Genomic DNA, 25512 nt, shown 5'->3' with positions numbered 1-25512 from the left:
TGTATTTTCTTTGGAGATGTGACTTTGTGTATATTGTAAAACAGCTAGTTTTACATTGTTGCTAGCATTACATTGTAATGCTGTTATTTACCAGTTATGGTAAATGATAAATTGAGCTTAATAATTGACATAATTGATACTTATGATTTTTCTCTGACTCTGTCTATTGGCAGGTCAGGTTTTTTTGTGTGTGTTCTGTTTCTTTCTGGTGAAGTTGTTTCACCCAGGATTGATGGCGAGCCTTCCCCCCAGGAGTCTGGAAGAGTTTTGAGTCTGTTCATGTACACTGCATCCGCTGGTGCGGTAGGACAGCTTTTGCACACATTCATTTCTGTACACCTGGACTTTAAACATACACTGGTTTTACCAGCTCAATTATCTTGAGACTGTATTGTATTAGGTTATATAGGGGTATATGACTGTGATTTCAACGAATGTTTGTATTTTTGTTTTTTTTTCATATCACTGACTTGAACATTGAACTGTGAACCTGAAGTGCAGTGTGACACAGGTTAGAAACGTGCACTAAAAGAATTAGAACTAGAAAAAACAAGAACTTTTATTTGCTGAAATTGTAAATTTTGGTATTCAAGCTGTTGTCCTTTAATTTATATGTTGTATGTGGATCCATTTACCATTTCCTTATATAAAAAGCCGGCATTGTTAAACTTCAAAGTGCTATTGTCTGAGTATCTCTGTGCTCCAGTAGTCAAACCTAAAATTCTTCTGGGCCCATAGTCATAGCAACTGAGTATTTGTTACATAAGCACACCAGCTAAGGCTTTTAGTCCAACAGATTGGTGTAAGTGAGCGTGGCTACACATGCAGCCTATTATCAAGTAGTGTATGGCCATGTCGAATGCAAACGCATTATGGTGATTTGTCATTACACAAACTCTCGCCCTGATCAATGCTATATGAATCCAGTTAGTTAGTCTCATCTGGGGGGGTTGCACTCTTTGCCTGCAACGACAGCTGAAGCACATGGAGAAAAAGATTTTTTAAAGCAGGGTTGTGACTCTGTGATTGTCCCTTGCAATTTGTGTATGATTCTGATTGGTTAAGCAGGAAGGTGAACGCCTCCACAAGCTGATTCGATTTAGGAAGAAAGCATTGATTAAATTGGGTCTTCCTGAAAGAATTTACACTGAGCTATATTTAAATCAGGAGAGACTAGTTGCATATATACATACATAAACATATACATTTATTAGGATAACAGCTGAATTTATTTAGGAGTGCACTGATTAAAAGTTTGGTCTTCCTGAAAGAATTTACGCTGAGCTACATTTCTCAACCTTTTTACCCCCACCACCTCTCTCTCACACACACACACACACACACACACACTCCTTTCCTCCGCCTTCAGATCCCATAATAGCTAGTAGCTGGAACATTCCTGCGGTGATTCAGTTTGTTGGAGGCTATCCACCTCCGCTTACATCCAGTGCAGGGCGTTACATCAAATGACAGTTTCCTGACCAGTTGAACTTAGCTCTTTCTTCGGTCAGTCAGTGCATATGAAATAATGATGATGATTAGATGTGATAATATTATTTAAAAATAAAAAGGCATTTGAATATAAGAATTAATGTTTTATTGTGGAAAAATAAAAGCAGCACTAGTCCCCTCTCCCCCCAAAGGACCACAATGGAAAAAAGTCTGAGGGCTTTATTGTGTTATCCTGACTTTGTGTTGTATGCGGCAAAGCTGTATCATATCTTATAATGAAATGGTCTAATAAAATCAATCAATCAATCTGTGTGGCTGTGTGCCTTGAGTGTTCCAGCGCGGGCCTGGGCCGCTGCTCCCTTAACGGCGTAATGTCCGACTACCTTAAGCCCAGCCAGTCCAGAGAACGAACAGCAAGTGGGCGTGTTGATGACGTTTCTATCATAGGGCTGGCGCTATTGGAAGTAAACTGTCTGCCGTGCTAATTTGATGAGTACACAACAAAATGGCGTACAAAGCTGTCGACAATTTTTAATTTTTAATTTTCATATATTTCTTTAAACAATCACAATCGTCTTGGGCGGTGCCAAGCGCCGGACGCAGCCATGGTGCCTCTGCAAAATAGACTCGGGAAGGAACTTGTTTTGGTGGAAGTTCAAAGGTTATTTTAACCTTGTGCAACAGAAAACTCATATTAGACAGATAGTCTAGCTAGCTGTCTGGATTTACCCTCCAGAGATCTGAGGAGCAGTTAACCCTAGTCCTCAGAAATCCACCAGAGGTTAGAACGCCAACACAAACAAAGAGTAAGATGAGGGACGTCCTGCCAAAAAAGGACATCCGGCGGAATTGCCGGCAGCACCTGAACAATCCCAGAAATGAAACGTTGTTGATATAGACTAGGTTGTAGCTGACTCTCACACAGCCTCTATCCATGTGTTGGATAAAAGGACCCCAACAGAAACATGAGTAGTCTACATGTTAGTGTGCTGACATTAGCTACCGTATACTATACTGTGTGACTAGAAGTGGAGAAATCTGCCACTGTGGTCAGACAATTTCACTATTTGTGTTGTTTCTAACGGCGATAAGATTCAGTTATAAAATTACCTGTCCTTATGAACCCCCACATCAGTGCATTTCCTGCTTCTCTCAAATACGAATTGTGCTCTTCTATTCTGTGCACCATTCCATTCTAAGTTTATTGATTTCCTCCCAGCATGCAATGGTAATGAATATTGGTAATGATTTTATCTGACAGATGTGGCGTTAGCTTTTAAAACAGATGCAATCCGTGACGATGTTGGTGATTGGAATCCTCTTTCAAGGGTAATCTTGGTTTGGTAATTTTTTTGTTTTGCTTGAAAAACAGTTGGATGGTTTAAGAAACAAAAGCAGTCTGATTATCAGAGGGGTTGTTAGCTACACTCATATGGAAGAGAAAAGGAATTGTTGTAGTAAGAGCTGGAAATGTTAATCGATTAATCAGATCTTTCATTATTTTGATCGATTGATCAGTTTGAGTCACTTTTCATAAAAACAACTGCTACAAAGTACAAATTCTCTGATTGCAACTTGTTAAATGGGAATATTTTCTAGTTTCTTCACTCCTCTGTGACAGTAAACTGAATATCTGTCAGTTGTGGACAAAACATGACATTTGAGGACATCATTTGGCTTTTGGGAAACACTGGTCCACATTTTTCTGGCATTTTATACACCAAACAACTAATCCATTCTTCAGAAAATAATCAACAATCAACAATGAAAATATTCATTAGTCCCAGCCCTTACTGCAGTACAACAATTATTACTTATATAAATACATTCTTGAATCCTAAGCCAGTTGTAGAGATGTCAACCGTCATAGTCATGCCGTGTCTAAAGCTTTGTTTTGCATTGGACACTTGAATGTAAATGGGCTTCCATTCCATTTCTGCGATCAAAGTGCCTACTGACCTGCGTTGGCCCTTGATGGGTTGTGGGTTGAACTAGTCGACAGGGATTTCACTCCTCGTTGGTGCTGTTTGGGTAAGTGGATGGGAGGGTGATCAGGGCGAGCGTGCATGTGCTTGAACTTCCTTCCTTCATTATTCCAGAGCGAAATGTAATATGACTGAACAACCCCAGAGACAGGATATGGGCTGTTGACAGTTAAAGCTTGTGCACAGTTGTGTTGTGTGTTGGTCTTATTGTTCGTCTCTTTACAAGCCAGCACACCTGCTAAACGTTTCTGTGTGCATGTGTGCTTCTGTGTTTTAATGAAGATTAAAATAGATGTCCTCCAAAGGGAGGGTGTTCTATCCGTCCTCACTTCCAGCCACAAGGTGTTGGTTTTAGGTTAGAGCCTATAGGTGCTATACTATGATATAAATAGGAGGAACTGTGTTAAGTCATGCCTGTTTACAAGCCTGGGTTAGTAATAGCTTTATAGAGTGCTACTCACTGGGTAGGCAGGAAAGGTTTTGGAAAGTAATAACACGTAACAGTGAGTTGGGGAGATCAAAACCAATATTAAATCTGTGCATGAATACAGAGTTGGAGTTAGGCCATGGTCAGCCTAGCTCAACATAAAGACTAAAAGCAGGGGGAAATGGCTACCCTGGCCTGGCTCTGAGCAACGTGCCTACCAGCACCCCTAAAGCTAGTTTATAAGAATGTCTCATTTGTTAAATCTGTACTCTATTACCTCTTTCACACCACCAACCAGGGTTGTATGCTCAGGGTTAACCCTTCTTTTGGAAATCCAAACCAAGCCAGTCTACATGGGTTTATCCCTGGTTGTGACAATTCAGAGCAACCCGGGAGCAATGCATAACAATTTACCTTATGTCAGGGGTCTTCAACAGGGGGTCCGCGACCCCTAGGGGGTCCGCGGAGGTACTGCATGGGGGTCGCGGAAGTTTTGGTTGATTAGACTTTTTTTTTATATTCACACATTAACATGAATTCAACACACTGTAGTAAACAGATAAATGGAGGCAGAAGATGTCTTTCAGTCATCAATGCATACATGGCACTATAGGACCAGTTTGATATAACACAATTTTATACAATATATATAATTAGGGGGTCCCCGCTCCATCTCGCCATCAGTTTGGGGGTCCTTGGCCTGGAAAACGTTGAAGACCCCTGCCTTATGTGATAGAAATGGGCGGGGAATTACACTTCATATTTAAGCCTGTTGTCGTGAACCATCCCCAACCTTATCTTAAGTTTGATTGCGGCAAAACGCTCATAATTTGTGGACTAAATTTAATTTAATGTCCGTCGAAATTACCAGCAACTTGCGGTGCTATGTACCCGAGCCTATTTTCGGGTAACTGAACCACCAACTACCGCTGATACAAGCTCTGTAGCGGCTCAAACAACAAGCAACTGCCACTCGGCGTCGTGGAGCTTGTAGCCACCCGGCATTACGTGTCCACCCGTTGTTATGTGTCCACCCGGCGCCACGTGACCAGCCAGTGGTTTCCCAATTTTGTAGGATATCTTGCGTTTTGGTATGCATACATTTACAGTAAACAGCTAACATATTCCGGTCCATCTGTATACCACAAGAACTAATATGTTTTGTAGCTGCTTGAATTTGTCATTGTACAGTAAGGAGAGAGAAATAAATCTTATTTTGTGTTAGTTTTGCCGTGATTACGAAATTACTCAGATGGTTTTGTGCCGACTGATTTCTCCTCCTCTTCATATTATATCTGGCTTAATGATTTATTTTTATGATCATAAGGATGACCAACTTCTAAACAGAGAAGCACCTTTTGATGAAATGAGAGAAGACTAGAATTTATTTTACGATTAGGGTTCCACATGTAAATGGTTAGGGGTTAAATTATTCCACAAGGGTCCTCACAAGTAAAGTAACACACACACACATTTGTGTGTGTGTCTATTGTGAGCTTCATTAGAGGGAGCAGGACTATGCAGGGTTCCTCAGCTTTGTCATCATTAGCCCAGCAGGCCCCTGGACTCATTTCTTCTATTCATACTATTGTTGTCCCTCTATCACTCATTTCTCTCTTCCTTCCTCTCACCTTTTATCCTGCTCCTCGGTTTCCTTCTTTCCCCCCTGCGTCTCTCCTTTACCCTCTTCCTGCCTTTCCCTCTCTGTCTGCAGTCTTTTGATGTTTACTTCATCGTCGGTGCTCATCAGAAGACTTCCCCCCCCCCCAAAAAAAATACAATGAATGTGGGCCCCCCCCCCCGCAGGACTGGTGGTTGACAGAAGGCTTAATAAGTTCCTTAGTCTGAGGAAAAAGAGGACTATTTATAACATGCTGAATTTTACTTTCATCTATAATAAAGTGCTCTACATATGCAGAAATTAAATGCAAAGTAATAATTATGCAGTTGAAAGGAATCATTAGAATCTCAACCAACTGGATTACATTTACATGTTTTATTAGTGTGCGTGTGTGTAGTGTGTGTAGTGTGTGTGTGTGTGTGTGTGTGTGTGTGTGTGTGTGTTGGGGTGGGGGTGGGGGGTGCTTGTGTGCGTGCGCAAGTGTTATATTCTGTGTAGTACATGGGTGCGTGGGTGTGTGTGTGTGCTGGGCATTTGGGGCCCCTAGTCTTAACATAGATGGCCAGGGCAGTGGTTCCCAACCATTTTGATGAGAAATACCCCCACAGCCCTGTATTACACTATTCATTATATAAAAGTGGATATTAATTACTATTCATTTATTTCTATTTATACATTTTTTTTAATTATTTCATACAATTGAACTGGCAATATAAAGTAAATTTGGTCAGCAATTAAAATACTACAAGGCTACTACTACTTGGAGTGAAGCTGAATGTTGAACCATTTATCGACTACTTTTAGCTAACTATTTCAATAATTAGCTAACTATTTTAACCGTTAGCTAACTATTTTAACCGTTAGCTAACTATTTCAACTTTTAGCTATTTTTCAGCATTTCTTTATTACTTTTAGATAATCATTTAAACTGTTTGGGCGTTACTTTTAGCTAGTTATTTCTAGCATTTATCATTACTATTAGCTTAGCCTCTTTGCTCGCTTGCTAGCTAGTTTTCACAAACTTACATAACTGCAACATGTAGTGTTAAGATGTTGAAGTTGACTTAATGTTATTGTGACATGTGGATATATTAATCCAATCAAATCATAATTTATCTTTTTTTATATTAGTTCAGCTACTCTATGATCTTTCTACGTATCCCCTGGCAACTGCAGAAATCCCCCCTGGGGAACACAAACCCCTGGTTGGGAATCACTGGGTGCATATAAAAGCACAGGCTGAAAATAGAAGCTAGGTGAGATTTGGATGGCTGCGGCCTGGATAAAAATGTCAGGCTATCACCAAAGTGATTAGGGTTCATCCTTTTGGAACCATAGCTGTCCGTACCAAATTTCTATGTCAATCCATTTATGGTTGTTTAGATGTTTCCAGTCTGGCCTAGTGACTTTTCCCTCCCAATCTGAATTATTCAATTGTGCTAGAGCTTGTTCTTGTTACATGTAATGTCACAGAATCAGAAATAGTTACCACGGCTGCTACTAACGATTATTTTAATTGTTGATTAATCTGTTGATTATTTTCTCGATTATTGGTAAAGTAGTTTGGTTTATGAAATGTCAGAAAATGCTAAAAAATGTGTATCAGTGTTTCCCAAAGGCCAAGATGACAGTGACTTGTTTTGTCCACAACTCAGTTATTCAGTTTACTGTAACAGAGGATTAAAGAAACTAGAAAATAGTCACATTTATGAAGCTAGAATCTGAGATTTTTGACTTGTTTTCTTAAAATATTACTCAAAGCAATTAATTGATTATCAGAAAAGTTGCAGATTAATTTCTTCTTTTATTATTCTTTGCAGCTCTAGTAAACATAAATTGTTGGTTGGCAGTGGAGAGATTTCAGATGCATCCAGTGTTGGCATTAGATAACAGTAATACAGATTTGACAAAGATACGCTTTGCTCTTGAAAATTATCTGTTTTAAATGCAAATATTCATATTCATCAAATATGCTGATCTCATCTCACTTTTTCACTTATGTCTATGTCCTTGTTGAAACTCCCGAATGCAAATTATTTTTGCCAGTCTGCATCAGTGCGTGGAGTTGTCATCAAAACACAAAGCAATTTCTAAAGAGAGGAAAAAAAGAGTTATGTAAAAGTCAAGTTCAGTTCTCCTATCAGGAGTGCGATATATCGCCATTGCTCACACAGTCATGACTCCAATCATTCACTGGAGAGGAAGGTATGAAGGCCAAATTTGGCAGACAGAAATTGGGTTTTGAAAAGAGAATGAATGAGACTCATTGGAAAGGTATTCAGATCAAAAGCAGACGAGTCGGACAGTTCTTTAGTTTTGCACATCATGACGCCCTGGATGGATGCTGTGTTTTGGCACAGTCTTAATAGTTTCTGGCAGCACCTTTCCAGTGTTTTGTTTGGTTGTATCAGTCAGAACGGATCTAGTACTAGTGTACGTTTTTCGTGCAACAGAAAACTCCGATTGGACAGATAGTCTAGCTAGCTGTCTGGATTTACCCTGCAGAGAGCTGAGGAGCAGTTAACCATAGTCCTTAGAAATCCACCAGAGTTTAGAACGCCAACAGAACGGAATTGGAAAGTAACGGACATCCGGCCAAAAATAAGGGATATCTAGCAGAATTTCCGGTGGCACCGGAGGAATCCCACAAATGAAACGGCGTTGATATAAACTGGTCAAAATCCATTCTAATCCACCTCCTCTTTGCTGAAGGACCAATTTTGTGTTTTTTCAACCACCAAAAAGAAAAGTAAGGAGTAAGATTAATCGTATTGGTACAATAATCTAGCCCTATGGTAGGGAATTGATTTGCAGCCTAATTATTGATTGTATGTCAATTGAGCGTTATGTAAAAAAAAACCTGGCTTGGTCATAAATGATCCAATTCCATCTCTGCTAGGATCTAACAAGACAGTCGCTGCTCACATAATTTCATCCTTTTTCTCTCTTTTTGACTGTACTTCACAATTTTAGTTTGCGTCTAACGCTATGTTTATTTTGGTTTATGGTACAAAAACTATTTGCTTACATAGGATGAATCCTGTCTCCTGTAGCCTGCGTGATAATAATGGTATTCAGAGCCCATTGCAGTCAACATGGTGAACCCATGCATTTATTGTGACAATATTCTGCAGACAAATTTGTTCTGAAATATGATAATTGTGTAGTTTTGGTACAATAATTGATGTTTCACTATAACAACAATGTCAACATTGCTTTCAGTCCATCTGCACTGACAATACAAATAGCATTCACAAATCCTATCTGCAAATGGATCAGTATGGGCATGGCCTTAGACTTTTGTACATCAGGTTAACAATATATGTAAACCAATTAAATGAGAGGTTACCACAAAGAGATTCATATTTAACTCTAGTCAAGGCTGAAATTGCTAATTAAATGATTCATAACAAGCTGCATCGGATTTTACAGTGCCCTGCAGTGCAGCCTTTTGTTGCAGTTTTTCCTTCACCTTCTCATTAGAAGAAGGTTTTATCAAATTTAAAAATGTCTCTGTCACAGAGAAAAATAAAAAAACAACATATTAGGGATCTGAATCTAAATCTTGTTTCTCACAGGGACCTCAGAGACCATCGGCTCCTGGCAAACACAGAAGAGAGGACAAAATAACTCTTATCTGCCTCCACTGTCAGTGAGAAGAGATAAATACACTTCTTGCTTTGCCAAGAGTTACGATAAAAACAGCCAGTGCTCCTGTAGAGTTTTTTAGAATGATTATTGACAATCTGGTTTATGAGAGTGCTACGTTTGAAAAAGCGTCCTGCACCAGTTGCTGTAAGTGCGGCTGAGTCACATGCTTGCCCAAAAGCAACTTGAGAGCAGACAAGTGATTTACTGCGAGAGCCCCCTATTTCTCACAAATACAGTTTACGTTTCCTTCCCAGGCCTTGAGAATTATTGCGGAACAAATTAGCGGCCGGGGATTTTATTGGCCGAGCCCCACATACCCAAAACAGCGCTCAGAGAAACAGGACTCTCAGTAAATGTTTGCTCCTGACTGATGACGGGTGCTGGTGGGTGGCCTCTAGGGCCACTTAAACTGACATGCCTTGTTAGTGTACGCAAGCATCTGTGCTTGTCTGAGTAGGTTTATGTGTGGTTTTCACATTCTGCAAAGCTGAAAAGATTTTAATGTAAAAAACAAAAAATAAAAATGGGCCTACTTCTTAGCCTAGCCTTTGCTAGCTTGGTAGCTTCGAGCTACGTGGGCATGGTTTTAACAACCGGGGCGTCTTTCACCCCACCTCCTCCACAGCGCTGCAACGGAGGGTCTGGTCCACACAGCATTCCTGGAAGGAAGAAAGATGGCTTGCTCTGGAAATACCACTGGAAATTCCGCCGGATGCATATATTGTCTGTTTCCGTCTGCTTTCTTTGTGTTAAATTCAGTGGATTTATGAGGACTGTTGTTGACTATGCTAGACTATCCGTCAAATCTGAGTTTTCTCTTGCACGACTATAGAGAGCTGAAGTCACGCCTTTTCCACTGGACCTCACGGGCCTTTAATTCCGGAAAAATATGAACGGTAGTGAACGGGCAAAGGCGAAATATTTTTTGATCCCGTTTGAATTGAGCCTTGGATTACAAATATGATGTTTGTCGATTTAAAAGAATTTTTCAACTGAAGAATGTCTCCGTTAGCCGTAGGCTTGTCAGAGTACCACTTAGTGTTGTGTGACACCGGTCAGTGAACTAAATCTCTTGTCTCACATGATTTACGTCTCCTAGCTTGATGCTCAACTAGCTCGCTAGCTAGCTCGCTTAGCTCTGTTCCACAACACATGTAACGTTATTTTACCTGATGTGTTTTATCCAGTGAAGTGTTTTCAGCAGATAAGCAAACGAACAGGCGAGATCTGCTGCTCAATTGAATAATGTTACATCCCAGGTATGATACACAGAGACATCGGAGCTTCAGTGAGACGTCAACCATGAAATTCACATAAAATGCCTTACACACTTCAGTGAAGATAGAATTTCCTCGGTGAACGTAGAAGTCACTGTTGGAGGATCCACAAGAAAAAGTTTAGATGGACCTAGCAACTGTTGAAGAACAGGTCAGAAGTCATTTTTTCACTTTTGTCCCCCAAAGGAATTGAGACATCATTATCACAAATAATCTGGAGGAGTGCCAAGAATCTGGATTTGCTTTGTTTGACACTGTTCTACATACGTCTAATTAGTCTTAATACCCAGGCAGGCCATTAACAAGAAATGTAGCCATAAAAGCTGGACCTTGTCTGAAGCAGCTTTCTCCAGTTTTCCTTTTGTATTCTAGCCTTGTATAACATCTTGTCTGACAGCTCAGAGGTATTCATTCTGTCAGTAATTCTCTGAAGCCCTGACACGTTGTGTAGCTCTGACGGAGCGCTGCCTAGAAGCCTGGATGGTCTGGACAAATAGTGCAGCAGCTCTGTTAGTGACTGGATGAAATGATCACTGTCAGGCCGTTATAAAAACTACCAAAAAATAAGATGTTTTCCAGCAGGAAACGCTTGTTATAATACCTGCATTATTCTGTGTGTGTATGTGTAATGTTTCAGTAATTGTATCTATGGTATGCATTCATACAAAGAAGTTAATCTTTTCTCACCTTCACGGATCTAAGAATTAATAAGAATGTCAGCATACTGTATGTCAATTTTGCAACGCAGACTCATCCACCCCCTTGCAGCCACATGCTCTCTTTCTACAGTGGCTTGAGAAAGTTTACACACCCATGCTAAAGGAGGAAAAAAAAAAAAACATCTTTTGGAAACTGATCTTAATGCCTTAATTTAAAAAACTTTTAGGAAAATCCAACCTTTCATTCATTTTCTTTGTGAATGAATAATGTATTGTAAATAAATAAATGTTCATCCGCAAAATACAGGGGGCATACATATACACACCCCTATGTTAAATTCCCATAGAGGCAGGCAGATCTTTATTTTTAAAGGCCAGTTATTACATAGATCCAGGATACTAAGTATCCAGATAAAGTTCCCTTGGCCTTTGGAATGAAAATAGCATTGGCACTGGACATAAATCGCAAGATGCGGAATTGTCCCATATGAGCATAATTAGTTAGATTAGTTAGGTAGACAGGTTTAAATAAACTATATTTAAGATTAGCCAAGCACTAACAAGGGTCGGCAGTTTAAGTGGCCCTAGGGCCCTCCAGCACCCGTCACCAGTCAGGAACAAACATTTACTGAGAGTCCTGTTTCTCTGAGCGCTGCTCTGGGAATGTGCCTTCTCCAGCTAAATTGACAGAAAAAAACAAACAAGACAAAATAAAGATAATAGTCAAAACAAAGAAGGCTAAGTTAACACTTATCTCAATTTTCTGTGTGTAAAAAACCAAATGAGAAATCTTGGTGGAATCCTGAATTGGAGTTATATTTTAACAGCCATGTCAAATCAGTTACAAAGTCTGCCATGCCTATGGCCATCTACTAACTTAAAAACATCCGAGGATTCACGTCCAGGCAAGATTTAGATAAGGTAAGATTACTGTCATGGGCTTTTCCCAGGTCAAACCAAAAAACTATCAGACGACTTCAGCTCGTTCAGAATGCTGCTGCTAAACTCCTGCGAACACATCCCACCAGTTCTCAGGGCTCTGCACTGGCTCCCAGTGTGCCAGAGAAATTATTATTATTATAAATTACTGCAGCTTGTCTATAAATCTCTCAATGGCTTTGGACTGAAATACAGCTCTGACTGTGTTTAACTATGAATCCTCATCACTTAGCCTCTCATAAAAAAAAAACTTTTAATGTTTTTGGGGCTTTTCTTTAGTTTGCCTGTTTTAATGCATTATGTAAAGCACTTTGAATTGCCTTTGTTTAATAAAAGAGCTATACATATAAACATGCCCCACCTCCACCCCAGCATCTGCCTGTCGGCTCTGCGTTACATACCCCAAAAGGGAAACTTATTGTCGTCATCATCCCCCTTGTTGATCTGAGCTTTGTGATTCCCAATGGGGAGTGACTGGGTGAGAGCCTAATACCAAATATCAGCTTTATACATAGCATTCACATAACAAATAACTTTATGTAAGTAAGCTGACTGGTCATTGTCAGGAAGACACTAAATATTGTCAGGTCATATTGGATAACTAACCGCCACTAACTAAATATAAGCATGAAAAACTTAAAATTTAGAGTTTAACATTGACCAAACAAAGAATTATTTGAGAAGTGTATCTCAAGTAAACATAGTACATAAATAGTAATAGATTGTATGAATGTCTATAATTATTTTTTTAACCACTCTGTAGTTGTCAGGTGAAGCTGTTGTCTTTCACACTGGTGACCAACTCTTGATGTTATCTCTTCAGCCGTTAACCATCCGAACATTAGCAGCTGTTCCCTGCCTGCTTCACCCCAAAAGGACAACAATGGACTCTGTTGTGGTGACTTGTAATGGTGGCTATGCAGTTTTGCACCATCCATTTATGTGCCAGAATTAAGTGGACACATGCAGAACGTCAATGGCTGCATGTGTGATGAGTCACTCTTTATTCACTGTTCTCTCACATCTCAATTTAATGGACAAATATTGTTACATCCCTTGATAGGCTCCTATAACCAGCTTTAGTAGCTTTAACTTCCTCTCTCTTTCTCTCTCTCTCTCTCTCTCAGACAAAGACACACACAAACACACACACATTCAATATTCAAAGTCAAGTGCCCCATGCTAATTTCCTCAGGCAGGTATGAACAGATTGTTTGCTGCTTAGGAGCTGAAATATAATTAAAAGTCAATGAAGAGCAAAATTGCCATTTCGTAGGTTGTTGATATCTGAACAGTGCTTTGCAAATGGAAATAAAGGAATGGCCTGGTGAGAAGAAAGGCCCCATGTGCGATGCTAATTTTAGTGCCAAAATATGTAAATAAATTAAAAGCTCTCCAGCGACTGCGTTAGAGAAATTGAAACACTTTGGAAGTAGGGGATGTGCCAGCAGTAGAGTGGGTGGTACGCATACGGTCTTACAGCAGGCATAGATATGGGAGGCTGGGTGCAGCTTTGTGATACAGACAATAGCTGAATGGGCTTTTTTCAGTTATTGTAGCACATTATTTAGGTTGAGTAAATGAAAAAGTAATAATACCTACTCCTAATATGTCACAAAACCCATTACTAACCAGTTCAAGAGCAGTAAGGCGACATCCAGTGTCTGACCTCAGTCCCTTCTCTTTTTTAGTACTTTCCAACTAAAAAAAGCTACACCAATGGTTATCTTTGTTTGTCTTCGCCGTTGGTCCCTTTCTTTTTTAGGATTTTTCTTCTTCTGCTGAAAGTGTGGGTCTTTTCCGATCAATACAGCCACTGAGTGAAACGAGACACCATTCAGTAAACAGAGAGAGTTTTGTGGAGCTTATAGACTCGATCAGCGTCGTATCATCTCATTTTCTGTCATCCATCCATCCATCTTCATCCGCTTATCCGGGATTGGGTCACGGGGGAAGCAGCTCCAACAGGGAACCCCAAACTTCCCTTTCCCGAGTGTGCTGTATTGTAGCCCCTAGGCCAATCACACGTCCCATAAAATTGAGCGCTTGCGGTGATTGGCTGTGAGCAAAACCATTCTATCAGACGTTCTTTTCTACATGTGGTTATGAAAAGGATTGATTTTGGGTATCGTTTGACTTGAAGTTTTGCTACTCCTTGGTACTGGGTTATTTGCACCCGTACCCAGCCTTGATCATATTGTAGTAAGGAGCCTCTCTGTTTTTTGATCTGTTTTTCAGTTTTGTATTTGCTTCCAGTTCCTGTTTTATTTTGACAGTCTAGTTTTCTGTCTTGTCGTGTCTTGTTTTACTTCCTGTCTTTCGGTTTTCCCGCTCTTGTGATCGCCTGATGTATTTCACCTGTTTCCCAGCCCTTGTGTCACCTGCCTCTTGTTACCCTGTGTATTTAGTGTGTGTGTTTCCCTTGTCTGTTGTTGGGAGTTTTTCCTCACCACTGTCACACTGCTTACTCTTGGAGGAATTACTAGATTTGTTGGATCCTTGTAAATTATAGAGTATGGTCTAGACCTACTCTATCTGTAAAGTGTCTTGAAATAACTCTCTGTATGAGTGTCGTCTACCCCGTTGGTCTTTGTGTTCCTGATACTTTGTTATTCCGGTTTGGGGGATTCCTGTGTTTGGATTTTGCCAGCTGATACAGGACACCATATGTTTTATAGATTTTGTTGTTGTTAATTAAATCCCAAACTCAACATTCCCATCTGTCTCTGCTCTTGAGTCCACAATTCCTTGTATTGCATGACATTGTTTTATCCTGCCATTGATGCTGTTTGCTCTTAATACAAACTCAACTTTTTGTGTTCCCTTCTTGTCTGAATTAATTCAGGATAGTGCAAATTAGATTAGATTAGATTCAACTTTATTGTCATTACACAGGTACAGGTACAAGGCAACGAAATGCAGTTTAGGTCTAACCAGAAGTGCAATAGCAGTAAGTGCAGGATGTACAATGGTTCCGTAAGTACAGGACATGGATATGTAATGAATAAATAGTTTTACAGATGGGTTTGTCCTATGAATATATAAAATATAGATAACAAGTATTGTGAGCAAGATTTACAGCTAGGAATTTGGTGGATATTACTATAATTACAAATTTTTACAGATATGTGCAAATAGCATAATATACTAATGGTTTACAGAGTTTACAGGTGAGTATGTACTATGAATATATATATACAGGCGGCTATTATTATTATAGACAGAATTTTTACAAATAGATATAATAAGTTAGGCTAAAATGAGCAGTATAACAATGATTTAAAGGTAGTACAAATAAAGTAAAGTTTGGGCAGAAACTATCTGGATTAAAGTGCAGTGGAAAATAATTGCATATTACAGTTAAAGTACGGTATTGCAGATGTATATGTAAACAATTGGTACTGTAGATAAACAGTCAGCAGTGCAAATTGAAATGTAAGTAGTGCAAAAAGGTAAGTAGTGCAAAAAGATGCAGATGTAAACAGTTGTTACTAAAATTTCAAAAGTGGTAAATCCCTTAATGCAATAACATTCATGTCACCAATCTGCTGTTTTGAGTTTACTTTCTTTTACAGAAAAGCTGCTCAAACATCTGCATGAAGTGTTAAGTTTCATGATTTGGTAGCTTAACAGTGATAAAAACAACTGAAAAGAGCACAGCAGCTCTTTAAATTCTGTTGGTATTGGCCAATTTCATAGCCAGTGACAACGGTTAGTGCCAATGTAGTAGACACTGACAACCACCAATTACTTCAGGCTGTAGTGGATGAAAATGATATATTTATTAAATTAATCAAGTTTGAAAATATGTGTTAGCGTTGATCTTTACATTGTCATTTAATTTCCTATCCTGGCCTGGGCAGGAAAGTACTTTTTTAACTTATTATTGCACTTACCGCGTAAGAAGGAGCAGAAGTCACCGCAAAAACTGAAAAAGGAAAATGGAGCCGGCTTTTGTTTCTTAACAGTGCAAAATGTAACATGCAAGTAGGGTTGTAACGATTACTGGTGTAACGGTAAACCACGGTAGAAATGCTGACGGTAACAATGACCCTTTTCATTTAAAATATCCTTATTATTGCGGTGGACTGCCACGCTGTGGGAACCCTGTGTTTAATCCTTCCCAGTTTTCGTCCGAGGCTCCTGAAGTTGCCGAATGTAGCATGGTGATGTGTGTAGCCCAGAATATAAGTTAAAACTATTCGGTTGCTTAATAAACTTCCTGGCAATGCAAGAGCAAAAATGGGAAAAGAAGTGGGGCGTGGCTAAAAGACGCCCCTGTTGTTAACCTACATAGCTTGAAGCTACCAAGCTAGCAAAGGCAAGGCTAAGAAGCAAGCTCGTTTACAATTTTTTATCCTTAACATTAAAATCTTTTCATTGCATTTCCCTTTGTTTCTTTGTCAGCTTTCTTTTAATTTAGCTGTAACCATACAGCTGCTGCAGAGAAATACATTCTGTCTGAATATGAGCAGATTTCCAACTGAAAGCCTCGACATCCGCTTCATGTTGCTCGTACGAGCTTGTGTGGTTCATCTGAGAGTCAGTGTTGTACTCAATATGGATAATTGGGCTTGATATGTCTCGAAGGGGAGAATGATAAACCGAACTAGCCAGTGTCTCAGATCAGGATGTCAGAGAGGATCCGGGGAAGAGGCCTCATCTCACAAAACCTCAAATCCCTGTGCTGCTTCTCGGCTCTGGGTTCAGCGCTGAGCCAGGCTGAAGGAGTCAGTGGTCAACCCCACCCCGCTGTGAAGATGACGGCTGCCTTTCCAAAAGAATTACACTTTGGCAATTTGAACCTCGGGTTTGGGGGGACTGGATAAAGGAGCTTTCCTGCAAGAAACCAGGGATTAAATGTTGATTACCAAGCAGAAAATTAATTACAGTGTTTGTGTAGTGCTTAATTGCCTGTTTGATTTATGAGTTGTGTATGGCAGAATGGTAAAGACCGTTTTTTTTTCCCTTTCATTTTATAGTACTGCAGCACAGTGAATATTAAATTGTATTTTGCAAGACTCGACAAACAACCTTTGGGATGCATGTGCATGTGCATGTGCACGTGTCTAACTGGGTGCAGAGAGCATGATGAGACCAGAGCTGTTGTTCAGTCTTAGCTGTTGGTATCGGCAGGGCTGCGGCAAAGGGAACTAGGACAGAAGCCTGTGCTTTTGTGCGAGTGTGTGTGTTTTTAGTTGTGTAACTGTTCAAGTGTGTGTCCATGTGTGAATGCTGAGCTCCTTTGGCACCTGTCATCCAGGTAATGAGCCCAGTGCTTTTTTTAAAACAGCTGGAAGCAGCTAAGCAAGCTGCTTCTTTTGTTGTTGTTTTGTAAAGAAAGCTTCAGCGGGAACCAATCAGATTGGGGTTGAATGCCACAGGCAGAGTAGGGGAGTCAGAACATATTGAGAGGTGGTCTAACACATTGTTGGTTTTGCTGTTTTCATATGGGATTTGTTGACAACAACAAAAATATAGAATATAGACTAGGGTTGCACGTTGTATCTTTTTTTTTAATCGTCATCGCGACCTTGTTCACCTCGTCACCTCTCTGTGTTGTCTTTGTCTGTTGTAAGGTCATCGTATTGTTTTGAGTGTTTGTGTGTGGAGTCTACCCCGTTGTCTCTCTGTTCCAGTTTCGGTTATCCTGTTCTTTTGCTCCCTCTACATTCTCGAATGATTTTTGCCTGGCTGTCTCTGCATTCGGGTCCTCCGAATCTCTGAACCTTCAATTCAATTCACACTGTAATACTGGTCACTTCATTTCTACACGACATCTGGAGTGAAGCTACGTTGTCATTTAGTTGCTCAAATGCTCACTACTAATACCTACTGTAGCAGTATTGTCTATGTAGCTATTTTGAGTTATCACCATATGATATCAAGGGGACTGGCTGTACTCATAAATACTGGGTGTCCTGACACTGTTTTTGCTTTTATATGAACAAATAACCTAAAGTGATTGTCTTGATACTGTCATGCATAAGACCTTTTTTTTCTGTCCTGGACTCGGTCTTGACTTGGACTCGACTAGTCCCGGTCTTGGACTTGTCTTGGACTCGACAAAGGTGGTCTTGACTACATCCCTACAATGAAACACCCCTTTCACCAAGAGCCCCATCTATTTTCAGCTTCATTTTAACATCACAACTAGTCACATCGTTTAAAAGGAGTGTGTCCAGTTGTCAGATGATCAGACAAGCTGGAAACCTTCCACCAGGCAAGACAAACAAAATTAATAGTAAATAAATACAGAAAATCTCTGTTGCAAACATCCATGACAATTTACAAACACAAATCTGGGTTGACTTTTGACCCACTGTACTTTACTGTCATTGGGACTGTGCAACAAGGTTTTTATAACTAATAACTGGCGTTTTAGCTGTGCTCACTTTCAGTTTCAACCCTTTGAATAAAGTGGTTTAGGTAATCTGGATAAACTGTTGTTTACGACCTTTACAATCATCTGACTGCTCATGGCTGACGGTTTATTGTTCAATCATTGAAGAAGCAATGTTTTAGCATCTCATGAGCCTTGAAACCAATGCTTCTCACTAAACGTTGACCTTCTGGTTCATATTTCATGAAAACGCCCACACCAACACAGCCTTGTGTTTTCCCAATGGTGCTGTCTTGGCCTACAGTAGAGCAAAAGTGGAATTAGAATGAATTAAACTGTCACCTAACATTGTGGGGGCGTGCTTGGTTGGGTTTACGGGGCATAGCATTTACAAGCATGAGATTGCGATTGCATCCTACCAATCAACAAGATTGGTTTCTTTTAAAAAGGACAAGAACCTGTGTCCATCATTCCTATTGGTTATGGTACCTTTTACTTAAATTGCTCTGGGAACACAGCAACATCACTACAGCCATGGCATGATCGTTGATGTACACATTGTCTTGTAGCTTTGCCTTTTTCCTGTTTTCTAAGTTTCATGGTCAAGCTTCATCTCATAGCTGGTTGGCTTGGTTTCAAACTCACGGTTGTGCTCCATCCCCACAGTCTACATCTGATGAGTCAGAATAGTGCAGCGCAATGCTGGATGAAGCCACATTTTTTTTTGCAAGGTCATTTTTGGCATTTAAACAAACTACCAGTGCCAGTCTCCATACTAATTCTGAGTTTCCCTTTGCTATAGGGCAATGCAGTATACTAATGCAATTCCATTTTGTTTACTGAATAGCCTTGATGCAGACCATTGTCCCTGAGCATCAAAAGATTTTCTTTTATTGTTTTTCTTTGAAAGTGCGCTAACAGGAATTTAGTGGAGGAATAACCACGGTTGTAATGTCATTGTTTTCAGCAGTGCTATCCTACTTTCAGCAGCGACAGAATCCGTTCTTCCTCAGTGCTGCAGAGACCTGAGCAGAATTAACTCACCATAGGCATTGCAACTCTATATAGCATCAACCCTGCAGTACATTGCCATCTAATCCATATGTATGTCAGTGCCACTACTGCATAGTGAAATCGCCATCTCTCAGACAAAGAGTGGATCTTAAAGTCTTCTCTGACCCGTCAAGGAGAGTAATAAGTGAATTTTTTTCTGCATTAGGAGCCACGATGACATTATGGTTTCAAATTGGGAACAGGCTGTTTCGTTTCAAAATGAGATAATCTCCAATTAAAAAAAGAAATATGACATCTGTTTCTGTATTACAACTGTTGGCATGCACTATAACTACACTGTGGCGTATTTTTAACTGGGTATGTGATATGCATTAGCAATGGTCATTATTTGGAAGCTAAATTAGATGCATGAAACTCCTCAAACACAGGTTCCTGTGTTTGCCATACCGAGAGCAACGTGTCATCTTTAGGCAGGATACTGTCTTGGCTTGTTAGTGTTATCATGTGTATTGAATATAATAGTGAGCAGTTGTCCAGCTTGTATTTACCTCCACGAAAGTGCTCGTTTTGCCACTGACAGTCTCAGATTATTATTCTAAGTGTCTGACAACATTATGGGATGGATTTCTAAGCAGGTCGGGCTTTTCCTTTAAAGAGTAGTCAGTAAAAAGAGTAAACATAAATACAGCTACAAAATTGTGTTCGTTAAACCTACCAGACTCCATGTAAATAAACTGTAATTTTAGCATCATTAAATACACTTTATTCAAAGTCGACAGAAACAAAACAAGACCATGGAAAGACATTTGGGTCGTCTTTCCACATTTGCAACCATCACAACACAAGTTTTGGTTGAAATAAACTTTTGAAAATATTTTGAGTCTATACACGCTAAAGTATTGCTTCTTTAAATGGAGTCTGGTGGGTTTAGTGCTAGTGACCTCAGAGCTGTTTATGGTTAAACAGAAAGGTATTTATGGTCTATCTCTGAAGGGATCCTTTGCATAACGTTGTCAGACACTTAGAATAATAATCTGAGCCTCTTGTTAAGGTAAATACAAGATGGACAATTGCTCTATTAACTTGCTTAATACTGGACCAATGTCAAAGATTTTTGTTCCCATCAGTCATTTAGACACAAAAACATGGAGAAATAGTGTCCAGGTTGAAATGGTAGTTCTTCAGGGACACAAACTCTGCTTCCCCACTTGAAAGCCCCATGTTTTAAGACCCACCTATCCTCCCAGACGTCCTCCTTATGTGGACCAGAGCAGACAGCAACAGTCACTGTGATGCATGAAACTGCAATTACGTGGAATACACTGCAATTACGAATTGCAGTGTTTCACTTTGCGTAGCAATATGTACAAATGGTTGTGAGTTTAAATTTCTAGATCACTAAAGAACAGAGTGTGCAGAAAGTCTTAGGACCAAATCCTTAAAACAAAAACCGGATAAGAGCTTAGGCGAAAGATCGAGGTGATTTTTCACTTCTTGGCCGCCTTAAGTAACCACTTTGTCACTGTGATTCAATACAGCTTCCCTCCAGAGCCATTACATCTTTTATATTATTTGTCCTGTTGCTATACATGATGTCATTGACGCGTCTCATGTGAAGTGTGGTAAGGGACCATGTGCACAGCTCACCATATTGGCTGTGCTGAGTAAACACAGCTCTCCCAAGCATGATAAACAGCTGAGGGTTGTGTATAAAGGCTGCAGTGTGATGTTGATCAGGGCTGGTACAGTACAGTTTTTTACAGTTGTCAGTGGCATTTTGAGGCCAGGTCTCCTAGTGCGAGGCCTCCGCTGCAATCAGCCAGGGAATGAGCTTAATCGTTTATAATGAGTCCAAGGTCCAACTTGCCAGACATATAATCGAGACGGACTTAACAGGTCAAAGCAGTCCAGCAGATCCTAGTTTTATATCTACACAACGGTGAAAACAACATTCTTGTTACTGTATTTGAACCGTATTTTCCTCAAAGTGACATTCCAGTATGAGATGCCTGTTTTCTTTCTGAGAGTTGACCTGTCAATCATATAATGAGGTGTAAACTTGAGTCACACTCGAGCCAGACTAGGGTCACCAATTTCATAACTTCAAACTGGAGCTTTTAAAATCAAAATGACTCACACCTGTGCTTTAACTTAATCACCAATGACTCATAACTTTGCTTGGACTTGAGTCTGTTGACCTGATGGACTGGATGTCCTCGCCAAGCTAAGGAGGGAGAAACCTGGCTGGACCAGCAATGTATGCTGACAGACAAGACCGTCTGGCCACTGTTCAAACTGGAGGCCTACTGGAAGCCATAAATCAATTATTGTAAATTTGTGGCAGAATTAGTTTAGATGCAGCACAGCTCTTCACAGAAATGAAGAAAAATTGAGGGATGCATTCTGTGGGCTGAGAAGAGGCATTTTATTCTATTCTTATATCCATTTATTTTGCATCAGCAAATATAATTTTGAGGAAACGTGTTGCTGCCTGAATTATGTTTTTTTCATCCTAATAGTACAAATAAAATTCACATTATCGCCATTCCTTAGGGTTTCTCAGTTGTTTTTACAATGTCTGCATGTAGCAACCAAAGGCTTGTTAGATTTAGTTTTTTCTTCCACGGCTGTGATGTTAACCAATAGGAGCACAGAGCGATCTGGCTAGCACAACCGTTGCTAAGCCAAAGAGGAACAATGTTGTTGGTACCTTAGATGGAATTATACATTCTGTAATTGTGTCACTTATGGATAAGTATGGTCCCTGGAGCCCACTTTGGCAACCACAGACGAACCATTAACAACCGTTTATCTCACAAAGGGCGGTTAAAGACGATGACTGACAAGAGGAGCGGACGTAACTGGCATTCTCCAGCCAGCACAATGCACCATACCATACCATACCAACTTTATTTGTTAAGCACTTTACAACAACCAAAGTTGACCAAAGTGCTGTACAGAAAATACACAAACATATTTATAATTAATAACCATACAATTAAAAACACACAAGTAGCAAATAAGAACAAGTAAAAGAAGTCGACATCTTACTATGTGTCAAAAGCCAAAGAGAAAGATGGGTTTTAGAAGGGTTTTAAAAACAGATAAAGAAAGGCCTGTTTTACATGCAAAGCAGATCATTCCATAGTCTAGGGGCAGACACAGCAAAGGCACGGTCCCCTCTGAGCTACGCTTAGTTTAGGCACAGTCAGGAGCAGCTGATCATCTGACCTGAGAGCGCGACGGTTTATAAGGTGTAGAAGCTCAGAGAGGTATGGCGGGGCAAGACCATTTAGTGATTTAAAAGCAAATAACAGAATTTAAAATGATCCTAAATTGAATAGGAAGCCAGTGTAGTGAAGCTAAAATCGGGAGATGTGCTCATGTTTACGTGTGCCTGTTAAAAGACGTGCTGCTGCATTTTGTATCATCTGGAGACGGGTGATGGAGGACCCACTAACCCCCACATAAAGTGAATTACAGTAGTCCAGCCGTGTAGTTATAAAGGCATGGATTGCAGTTTCAAAATGTTGCCTTGACAAAATTGGCTTTATTTTGGCCATTGCCTCAAATGAAAGAAGCTTGATTTGACAACTGCTTTGATTTGATTGTCAAATTTAGCTCAGGGTCCACTTTAACTCCTAGGTTTGTAATGTTAGATTTAATATAGGGTGCCAAGGAGCCCAAATCTACAGGCAGGGTCCCAGTGGTGCCTCCAAAACCATCACTTCTGTTTTTTTATCATTGAAACTTAAAAAGTTCAGAGCCATCCACTTTTATGTCGTCAAGACAATTGAATGTTGTCCAACTGAGTTATTGTTTTTTCTTTTAAGAGGTACATAACTGACTGTCATCTGCATAACAGTGGAAGAAATGCCGTACTTTCTAAGTATGGAACCAAGTGGAAGACAATACAAAGAGAAAAGCAGAGGGCCGAGGACTGAGCCCTGTGGACCCCACACGAAGGGGCAGGGAGGATCAAAATCACCTATGCTAACACAAAGTTCGAGCCTCTAAGTATGACCTAAACCACTCCAGTGCTATGCCACTGATGCCACCCACTGCTTTAAACGTGAAATCAATATTTCATGATCCACTTGTCAATGCAGCAGTTGATCTAAAGCACAAGGATAACACAATCGCCAGAGTCAGTCGCTAAAAATATCATTAAAAACTCTTAAAAGAGCGGTTTGCGTACTGTGCAAGGTTTGAAACCAGACTGGAAACCTCTAATTTTTAGTTCTTCCAAAAAGGCCAATAATTGACTGTGCACAATCTTCTCTAAATTTTTGAAAGGAAGGCATTAGAAATAGCCTGAAATTTGCAAGAACTGACAGATCAAGAGCAGGTTTTTTAATCAGAGGTTGAATTACTGCATGTTTTAAAATTTCGGACACACCCGAGGTCAGACTACTATTTATAACTGTAACAACAGATGTCCCACAGTGGGGAAAACCTCCTTAAATAGTCGAGGGGGACAGCATCATTTGGAGAACCCGAGGGCTTCAAGTGACCAACAACCTCTCTAAAAAGAAAGAGTCAACGGCTCAAAATGATCAAAAACAGCCGAGCAAGGGACATAGATTGAAGGGTCTGAAGCTGAAGGTGCAATATGAGACCTAATAGAAGTGACCTTACCAATAAAAAAGCAAAGGAAGTTTTCACACATAGCAGGAGATGCTTCCATACAAGCATTCTGTGGGGCATTTAAAAGTGAGTCAATGGTGTTAAATAAAACATGAGGCTTGTGACAATTTGCCAGAATAATATCTGAGAAATATTTTCTTTTAGCATCTTTCACAGTTTCCTGGAAATGACGCCAGCAATCCCTTAACATTTGAATAGACACCTGCAGTTTGTCCTTCTTCCACTTGCGCTCAGCTCTACGGCACTCACGTCTAGCATCATGAGTCATGTCATTCAGCCAGGGCTCAAATTTAGTTTTAGGCTGCCTGGATTTTAATGGAGCCACAGTGTCCAAAACAATTTGGCAGGTGGAGTGAAACCATGAGCTAAGCTCTTCTGTGTGCAATACAGACTCAGGAGTGTTGATGTTCTGACTGAATACAGCCGAGAACTGAGCAGCAGTGGAAGGGTTAATCATCCGACAGCGCCGTGCAGCAGCGCGAGGTTTAAATGTATGACAGGCAAGAGCAGTCTCAAATAATACAGGCATATGGTCAGAAAATACTGCGTCACATATCTCTAGATTAAGAACAGGCAAGCCGTATGATAAAACAAGATCAAGTGTGTGTCCATGTTCTTGTGTGGGTCCAGTCACAGATTGCACAAGATTAAAAGAATCAATGAGGTTTAGAAAACCCTTTGTCATTGGCTTATCAGGACAACACACATGAACATTAAAATCCCCAACAATAAGAACATGATCATATTTAGGCATGATTTCAGCCAGAAAAACAGAAAAATCATTTAAAAAGTCCTTATTGTACTTGGGGGGCCGATAGACCACAGCACACAACACTGTATGAGAACGACCAATCTCAAATAAACTCACCTCAAAACTGCTGAAAGCTGATAACAGCAATATCTGCTTACATTTATAATGACTTTTATATACAGTCGCTATTCCTCCTCCTCGGCCAGATTTTCGAGGGGAGTTAAGGTAGCAGCAATCGTGGTTTAAAAATTCGGTGAAGGCGCTGGACTCACCATCACTCAGCCATGTCTCAGTTACACAGAGGAAATCCAGTCCTCGGGACATGAAAAAATCCTTTAAGACAAAAGTCTTATTTGCTAGAGATCTAGCATTTACCAGCCCAAACCTGGCAGGAACCGGCGGATCCGCGGCGCTGGATGATCGTGAAACCCGACACAAAGACAGCAAGTTGCTGTGATTTACTCCGCGCCGGCGGGGACGAGGAGAGCAGGGGCCACGGGGCTGGAACATCTCTTCCGGGCCGACGACAGGTATCAGCCAGGCGCCGACAGGGTCCAGCGAGCGTCGAGGAACAACGAGGCTAGGCACAACTCCAAACTTAGTCCAAAAAGGCGTAGAACACCATGCAGAACGGGCCTTCAACCTCACCAGCCGGCCACTACGTTTTCCCCGGCGGCGGGTGCGTTTTCGTCGGCGCTCACGCCGAGAAGGTGGAGCCGGGGCGTGCCAAAGGTGAGTCGGGAGCC

At 40.4% G+C, this 25512-nt stretch overlaps 1 protein-coding gene and 1 long non-coding RNA gene across 3 annotated transcripts in view; both read left to right on the top strand.

Moving 5' to 3' along the window:
• LOC116702907 (uncharacterized) overlaps nt 1–3136 on the top strand; it is a 3682-nt gene extending 546 nt beyond the window's left edge. Inside the window, exons 2-3 of the long non-coding RNA XR_004335289.1 lie at nt 1414–1416; nt 3007–3136. This is a non-coding gene — a long non-coding RNA (uncharacterized LOC116702907). The remainder of the gene's footprint in view (nt 1–1413; nt 1417–3006) is intronic.
• The window catches only part of adamtsl3 (ADAMTS-like 3), a 238953-nt gene that overhangs the window by 88547 nt on the left and 124894 nt on the right, over nt 1–25512 (top strand). The gene's annotated exons all lie outside the window — the stretch shown is intronic.

Source organism: Etheostoma spectabile, chromosome 15, assembly GCF_008692095.1.
Source record: "Etheostoma spectabile isolate EspeVRDwgs_2016 chromosome 15, UIUC_Espe_1.0, whole genome shotgun sequence".
NCBI classification, from domain to species: Eukaryota; Metazoa; Chordata; class Actinopteri; order Perciformes; family Percidae; genus Etheostoma; species Etheostoma spectabile.
Note: the sequence above shows the minus strand (reverse complement) of the source record. Positions and strands in the feature narration are given on the sequence as shown.